Raw genomic sequence first — 7861 nt, 5'->3', positions numbered from 1 at the left:
TATTTTACTGCCACACACTGACTGAAAGTGTCCCATCTTTCTGCAGGAAAAACACTCAGCTTCTTTGGCGAGGCAGTTTTCCCACTTGTGTCTCTCTCAGCCACACCGACTGCCATTGGTTGCAGCTACCACTAGATGCTCTTCCCGTCTTTCTTGTCTTTTACAACTAATTTTTCCTTTTGTTTTCTGAACAAATTCAATTGAGTCTGCAACTCTGGAGATCTGCCTCTCCCTGTCCCCTCGAACAACGGATTGTTTAAACTTTCTAACCTCTGTTTGTCTGCTCAATTGAAACTCTTTCGTTAATGTGTGATCAGCCCTGGACTGTAGATGATCTGAAAGGGTGTTGTCTAATACCCCGAACACAATCCTGTCTCCATTCAGCTCTTCTCTTAAGTTGCTGTATTCACAAACCTCCGTGAGTTTGTACAAGTCATTGATAAATGAATGAATACTCTCCCCTTTCTGTTTTGTACGCTTATTAAATTCAAAGTGATTCCTGACAATGCAGCGGCCAGCCGACGTCATCAGAGCGCTCCAAGCTGCGCACATGCACAAACAGTCTCCTGCGCTCTGAGATGCTGCGCATGCTCAGCCTACATCTTCCAGGACGAAGTGGCGCATGCGCAGGAAAACTCTCTACCCCCTCTCAGTCACTCACTCCAGGCCGCTCGCTGCCCGCTCCTCGCTACCCTGCTCCCCCGCCCTCCGGCCGCTTGCTACCACCCCACCCCCGCACTGCCCTCTCTCCGTCCACTCACGCCCCGCTTCCCCCCCACGTCCCTCCAGACACTAGCTCTAAGCCATGCTTCTTCCCTCCTCTCGGCCTCTCGCTCCAACATTCGATCATTCTTCACCGCACCACCCGATAAAGCAAGGCGAGTCTCGAGGGGAGATGGGGCAATGTTGGAGCAAGTGGCCAAGAGGGGGGAAGCGGCAGAGCCCATGGCCTGGAGAGTGAGCGGCCAGAGAGCAGGATGGGGGTGGTGGTGGGGGAAGCGGGGAGTGAGCAGTCAGAGAGTGGGATGGGGGGAAGCGGGAAATGATCGTCCGGAGAATGGGATGGCACTGTTTAGTGGGGATTTGAGGAAAAAATGTTTCACCTCGAGGGTGGTTGGAATCTGGAACACATTGCCTGAAGGGGTGGTAGAGGCAGGAACCCTCACAACATTTAAGAAGTATCTAGATGAGCACTCAAAACGCCACAGAATACAAGGCTACGGCCACGTGCTGGAAAATGGGATTAGAATAGACAGGTACTTGATGGCCGGCACGGACACGATGGCCGAAGGGCCTGTTTCTGTGCTGTATAACTCTCTGACTCTATGAAACCTCACTGAATTACAGAGGGTGTGCAGCACTGTCAGAGGTGCTGTCCTTCTGATGAGACTTCAAACAGCGCAACGTTCTCCGAGTATCAACCAAAACATGTCCATTGTGTAGATATGTGCCGTATTTGCTTATGAAATGACAGTCACTGCTCCGAAAGTAATTCACTTTAGGTGAATTAAGATGACTTGGTACTATATAACTGGCGAATGCGCAAGAGGTAGCGGGGGACTTTTGGGGGTGGGACGGAGGCGGCGATGGCAACCTTTGACGGGATTTTTGGGTCTAAGTTGTTTTCTGTGATAAATTGAGTAGCTCCATCTTTAATCCTGGCAGCTGCCTGATAGTCACAGACAGTGACGTTTCAGTGGAAGAGGCTGCATTTGCGCATGTGCTAGTAAGCGTCACCTGGTGGTTGCATTGTCAGCAAATGCAGCGTTTTAACTTTGGCTCCACGATGACATTTTTTTCCTCAATTAAAATAGGTCTTGAGTGCCTTAATAACTTCTTCACAGGTAGCCTACACACTCCCTCCATGGCAGACAATAGTGTACTGACCTGCTCCATGTCTGGCTTCTGCACGAGACCCGATGCAGTACGATACCTTGCAAACCTCTGGAACCACCTCGGCCACTCCTCGGCTTGGTTCAGTCCAGTGACCTTTTCAAAGGTACAGGCAAAGATTTCTCCATCATTGCTTTGGTTTACTGTGGCCCCCATATAATATTCTGATATCTGTCAAGGCTTAGTACACAATTTATAAGAATCTGACGGTTAAAATAACCTGAGTTTACTCTGCACATCTTGCATTGAAGGTTTCATCTGCAACTCTCCATGAGGTGCCGCACAGATTATATTACATCACTTCCTGTGATGATGCACATAGTCTATTTATATAATCTGCCCAGTAACAACCCAATGTCCACTCTTATATTATTGTACAGATGTGAGAAAAGCTGAGGATGAGAATGGAACGTCTGAATGAAGATTTCATGATGCTGATGATGTAAATGAGGCTGATCTGTTTCCCATTCCACAATCTCTCTTTATTTCTGTGCATGTTTCTCGATGCTGTTTCAACCAAATTGAAAAAGAATCACAAATCCTCCTCTGGAACCTCAGGTGTCCATTAACAAAAGGCATGGTGGCCAAGTGGTAAGGCGTCAGTCTCGTAAATTGAAGATCACGGGTTTAATCCCCGTCCGTGCCTTTTGATTAGTTTCTCACTTTAAATGTGATGTTTCCAGAAAAGATGTCCGTTGCATTTGTTTTGGCCATCTGGAAATCAGTGTGATGTTACACTTTATCCTGGACACTGGGAAGAACATGAGGAGCAGCCACATGGTCCCTCGAGCCTTCTCTGCCATTGATAGAGTGAAAATAACTGAGGTCCAAGTACTGAACCTTCTTACTGTGCATTTGCTTGATATTTAACAGAGCTATTCTATTAATCCCACATCCCACACTCCTGTCCTTTCCCCCATTGTCCTGTTATATTTTCCATGTCAGGTATGTATCCAATTCCATTCAGAGTTAACATTGAATCTGCTTCCACTGACCTTTCAGGATTGCATTCCAGACCAGAGCAACACACTGCTGAAAAAACAATCTCCTCATCACAACTCTAATTCTTTTGTCAATTACTTTAAATGTGTTTCCTCTGGTTACTGACCCTTCTGTCACTGGCAACACTTTCTCCTTCTTCACTCGATCAAAACTCTTCAGGATTTGCATTTCCTGCTGCCTTTGCTGATATAACAAGGCTGAGCACACATCACCAAAAGGAATATGATTGGCTCTGAATCACATTTATCTTTCCTGTCAATCTGATGTGGACCTTGTATTTTCCCGGAACCAAACAACCTGAGCAACAAGTGTGGGTTCCAGTGATTCCCACCGCTCTGAGAGAGAGAGGATGTGATAATGAGCCAGATAGAAGAAAGGAATGAGATAGAGAGTAAAATAGCCCTGGTCTGTTTCTACCATCCCCCGGCCCCCTAAAATGGCATCATTTTCTCCTGCCTCTCCACATTCTAGTCCATTAATTAATGCAATCCTTTCATCTGGAACATAGATCATAGAACAGTACAGCACAGTACAGGCCCATCGGCCCATGATGTTGTGCCGAACCTTTAACCTACTCTAAGATCAAACTACCTACATACCCTTCATTCTACTATCATCCATGTACCTATCCAAGAGTCGCTTAAATGTCCCTAATGTATCTGCTTCTACTACCACCGCTGGCAGTGCATTCCACGCACCCACCACTCTCTGTGTAAAGAGCCTACCTCTGACATCTCCCCGAAACCTTCCTCCATCACCTTAAAATTATGCCCCCTGGTGATAGCCCTTTCTGCCCTGGGAAAATGTCTCTGGCTATCCACTCTATCTATGCCTCTCATCATCTTGTACCCCTCTATCAAGTCACCTCTCATCCTTCTTCGTTCCAATGAGAAAAGCCCTAGCACCCTCAACCTTTCTTCGTAAAACATACCCTCCAGTCCAGGCAGCATCCTGATAAATCTCCTCTGCACCCTCTCTAAAGCTTCCACATCCTTCCTATAATGAGGCGACCAGAACTGAACACAATATTCCAAGTGTGGTCTAACCAGGGCTTGATAGAGCTGCAGCATAACCTCGCGGCTCTTAAACTCAATCCCCCTGTTAATGAAAGCCAACACACCATACGCCTTCTTAACAACCCTATCAACTTGGGTGGCAACTTTGAGCGATCTATGGACATGGACATGGACCCCAAGATCCCTCTATTCCTCCACACCACCAAGCATCCTGTCTTTAAGCCTGTATTCTGCATTCAAATTCGACCTTCCAAAATGAATCACTTCACACTTTTCCAGGTTGAACTCCATCTGTCCCTTTAATTCCTGTTTCCTAATCCATTGATGTTTCACAATGTACTGAACTGTCCCAATCCATTGATATAACTCAGTCTATAGAATTTCCCAATCCACTGATATTTTCCAGTCCATTGACTTTCCCAATCCATTAATGGTTCCTGACCATTGACATTCCCAATCCATTTATATTGCCTGTGATTTCAAAGCAACTGTGGAATACAAATAGTATCAGTATTATCAGATACATCGAGACGAGGTGCAATAGCCAAGTGGACAGATGTTGGGTTTATAAAGAATAAAGCACGAGCTCGACATTTGTCAAGTCTATCACTGGATCTGAACTCTCAACCGACTGTTTTTCTGTGGGTCTGCTGACTTGTATATGTGAAGAAGCATTGGATGTTTCTCAATCCTCTGACTTTTCTCATTCTTGTGCCATATTTGTTCCTTTGGGTTCACCAGTGAAGAAAATTATTCCCTATTACATTTGGTGAAGACTTTAATAACCTCACATCCTTGTGTCTCACCATCTCAGGTCAAACTCCCAACAGAAACTTTAAACATTTAACTATTCTGCTGGAAACATTTTCAAGGGCGCAGACATTCCTTCATTACGCTTCCTTCTTTGACATGTGATTGACAAATATGTGTGTAATGGAGAGAGGGAGTGTGAAAAAAGAGAGAGAGAGAGAGTGCGATAGAAAGTTAGAGGACCAGCTAAAGACAGATAGAGAGAGAGAGGCAGAGAGAGGTAAAGCGATAGACATGAGAGAGAGAGAGAGAAGGAGAGAGAGTCATTGAGTCCTGGAGTCACTACAGTACAGGAAGTCATTTTGCCCATCAAGCCCATGTAAATCAATCCATTCAGTCCCATTCCCCCGCTCTATCCCCATCGCCCTGTAAGTTATCTAAACCTGTCATATTTATTATAATCTTGTACATGTCTATCAAATCTCCCCTCAATCTCCTTTGCTGCAAGGAGAACAACCCCAGCTTCTCCAACCTAACCTTACAGCTAAAATCCCTCATGTCTGGAACCATTCTGTTAAATCTCCTCCACCCTCTCAAGGACACTCACATCCCTCCAAAAGTGTGTTGACTAGAACTGGATGCAATTCTCTGGTTGTGGCCCAACTAGAAATTTATACAGGTTCAGCATAACTTCCCTACTTTTGTACTCAGTACCTCTATTTATGAAGCCCAAGATCCCATATGCTTTGCTAACTACTTTCTCAATGTGTCCTGCCACCTTCAAAGAACTATGCATATGAATCCCCAGGTTTTTATTCCTAAAATATGCTTTATTCATATAAATCTGTAAAAAATGCATTATACAACAGTTCAAAACAGCACCAAGTTGACATTCCAAAAAGTGCAAAGGAAATCAGTTTTCTTCAATACAGGAGTGAGTTGCCTCACAACCCTTCCACTCCATTTTACCTGACATGGACATTTTACAGCAAACCCATATCTGGTGTATACAGCACGAGGGGTTTCCAATGAGTCCAGCTGCCCAGTTCACTATGGCGGGGGGACCTTATACAGTGGTCTTTCCCCATTGAGCCTTTGCAGTGGCTACCCCAAGCTTTAGTGTGTCCCTCAGCACGTAGTCCTGGACCTTGGAATGTGCCAGTCTGCAACACTCGGTCGTGGACAACTTTTTGCGCTGGAAGACCAGCATGTTTAGGGCAGACCAAAGAGTGCCTATCACCAAATTGATGGTCCTCCAGCAGCAGTTGATGTTTATCTCGGTGTGCATCCCTGGGAACAGCCCGTAGAGCACAGACTCCTGTGTTACAGAGCTGCTTGGGATGAACCTCGACAAAAACCACTGCATCTCTTTCCACACCTGCTTTGCAAAGACACATTCCAGAAGGAGGTGGGCAACTGTCTCTTCCCCACCTACTCAGCAGAGATGACATCTGTTATTGAAGCAAAAAGCAGAACCGACCTGATGCACAACATGAAACCAGCAGCCAGAACATTATATGACTTGAAATTAGCCAAGGCAATTGTGCAAAAGACAGTGAGACACTGCGCAAATAAACACTGGACAACATCACAAATGTAACAATGCTTTCAAAAGCAAATCTCCCGAGTATGCTCACACTCGTCAAGCAGAGGTGACTTTGCTGGCTCAGGCACGTTCGCAGGATGGAAGATGACACATTCCCAAGGGTATTCTGTATGGGGAGGTCGCCGGAGACAGAAGACCAGTTGGATGCCCAAAGCCCCACTTCAAGGATGCCTGCAAGCAGGACATGAAGGCCCGAAACATCGATTTTCACACATGGGAGACACTGGCCAACAACAGAGGGAAATGGTGATATTACCCCTGGACTGGTGTGTGCGTCACCATGACAATCAGTGACTATAGCAGCTTGACAGCAGGTGCCAACATGGAATACAGCGACACCTGATAATCCCACCTCATATGTGGCACTTGTGGAAGAACCTGCCTCTCACATATTGACCTCTTCAGCTATCGGACAAAGTGCACCATGGGAAACTATCCCATCACCAATGGATTTGCTGCACGTCCATCATCTCACGTAGAAGGAAGGATGACGACGACAACTACAACCAGGGCGGCCCATCGTGCCTGTGGCAGCTCTTTCATTTCCTTTCAACTATTTATCGAAATTCCCTTTTCAACCTTACGATTGAGTCTCCTTCCACCATTCTCTCAGGCAATACATTCCAGACCAAAAACAACAACAACTTGTGTGTAAATTTATAGAGCACCTTTAACGTAATACAGCGTCCCATGGCACTTCACAGGAGTGTCGGAAAGCAAAATTGGACCCCAAGCCACACAAGACCGTATTAGAGCAGATGGCCAAAAGCATGGTCACAGAAGTAGGCTTCCATGAGTGTTTTAAAGGAGGGAAGAGAGGTCGAGAGGCGGAGAGTTCAGGGAGGGAAATCTCAGGCTTCGGGCCTGGACAGCTGATGGCACAGCTGCCAGCGGTGGAGCGATAAAAATCAGCGATGCTCAAAAGACCAGAATTGGAGCAGGGCCTGAATCTCGGGGGGAGCGAACCAAATAAAATCCGGCCCTCTGTATCCCCCTCACAGCTTACATTCCCACCGAGCTTTTTATTTTCAATCAATTTCCCTCTTGCAGTTCTATTTCACACCAAGAGATGGCAGTCTCATGCCATTTCACAGCAAGCTGCATACAAGCTTATTTTACTGCCAGTCCAATACTGTGTTGAGTGGACAAGGATGTGTGTGGTGTGCAGTGTGTGGTATGCAGCAAGGTTAGACTCAAACCAAAGAAGCTGCATCACTCCCAGCGGAAGGGCCGCCCGCGCATCAACACTAGCAGAATTTCTTATCCACAGCTGTTCCGTAAGTTTCCAAATTCACTTGACAAATTCCATCAAAACACTCCGACAGGGGATGCAGAGACCAAGTGGGCCCACATCAGAGATGCCATCTATGACTCAGCTATGATCACCTATGGCAAACGTGTGAAGCAGAATGCCGACTGGTTTCAATCAAACTTTGAAGAGCTGGAACCTGTCATAGCCGCTAAGCGAATTGCACTGTTGAACTACAAGAAAGCCCCTAGTGAGTTAACATCCGTAGCTCTTAAAGCAGCCAGAAGCGCTGCACAAAGAACAGCCAGGCACTGTGCAAATGACTACTGGCAGCACCTATACAGT

General features: G+C 46.2%; 1 non-coding gene across 1 annotated transcript; it reads left to right on the top strand.

Moving 5' to 3' along the window:
* Nucleotides 1-2467: 2467 nt before the first annotated feature.
* On the top strand, nt 2468-2539 carry trnat-cgu (transfer RNA threonine (anticodon CGU)). Its single transcript has one exon. It is a non-coding gene; the product is annotated as a tRNA-Thr (tRNA).
* The last annotated feature ends 5322 nt before the right edge of the window (nt 2540-7861 follow it).

This window comes from Heterodontus francisci, unplaced genomic scaffold, assembly GCF_036365525.1.
Source record: "Heterodontus francisci isolate sHetFra1 unplaced genomic scaffold, sHetFra1.hap1 HAP1_SCAFFOLD_286, whole genome shotgun sequence".
In the NCBI taxonomy this organism is placed as follows: Eukaryota; Metazoa; Chordata; class Chondrichthyes; order Heterodontiformes; family Heterodontidae; genus Heterodontus; species Heterodontus francisci.
Note: the sequence above shows the minus strand (reverse complement) of the source record. Positions and strands in the feature narration are given on the sequence as shown.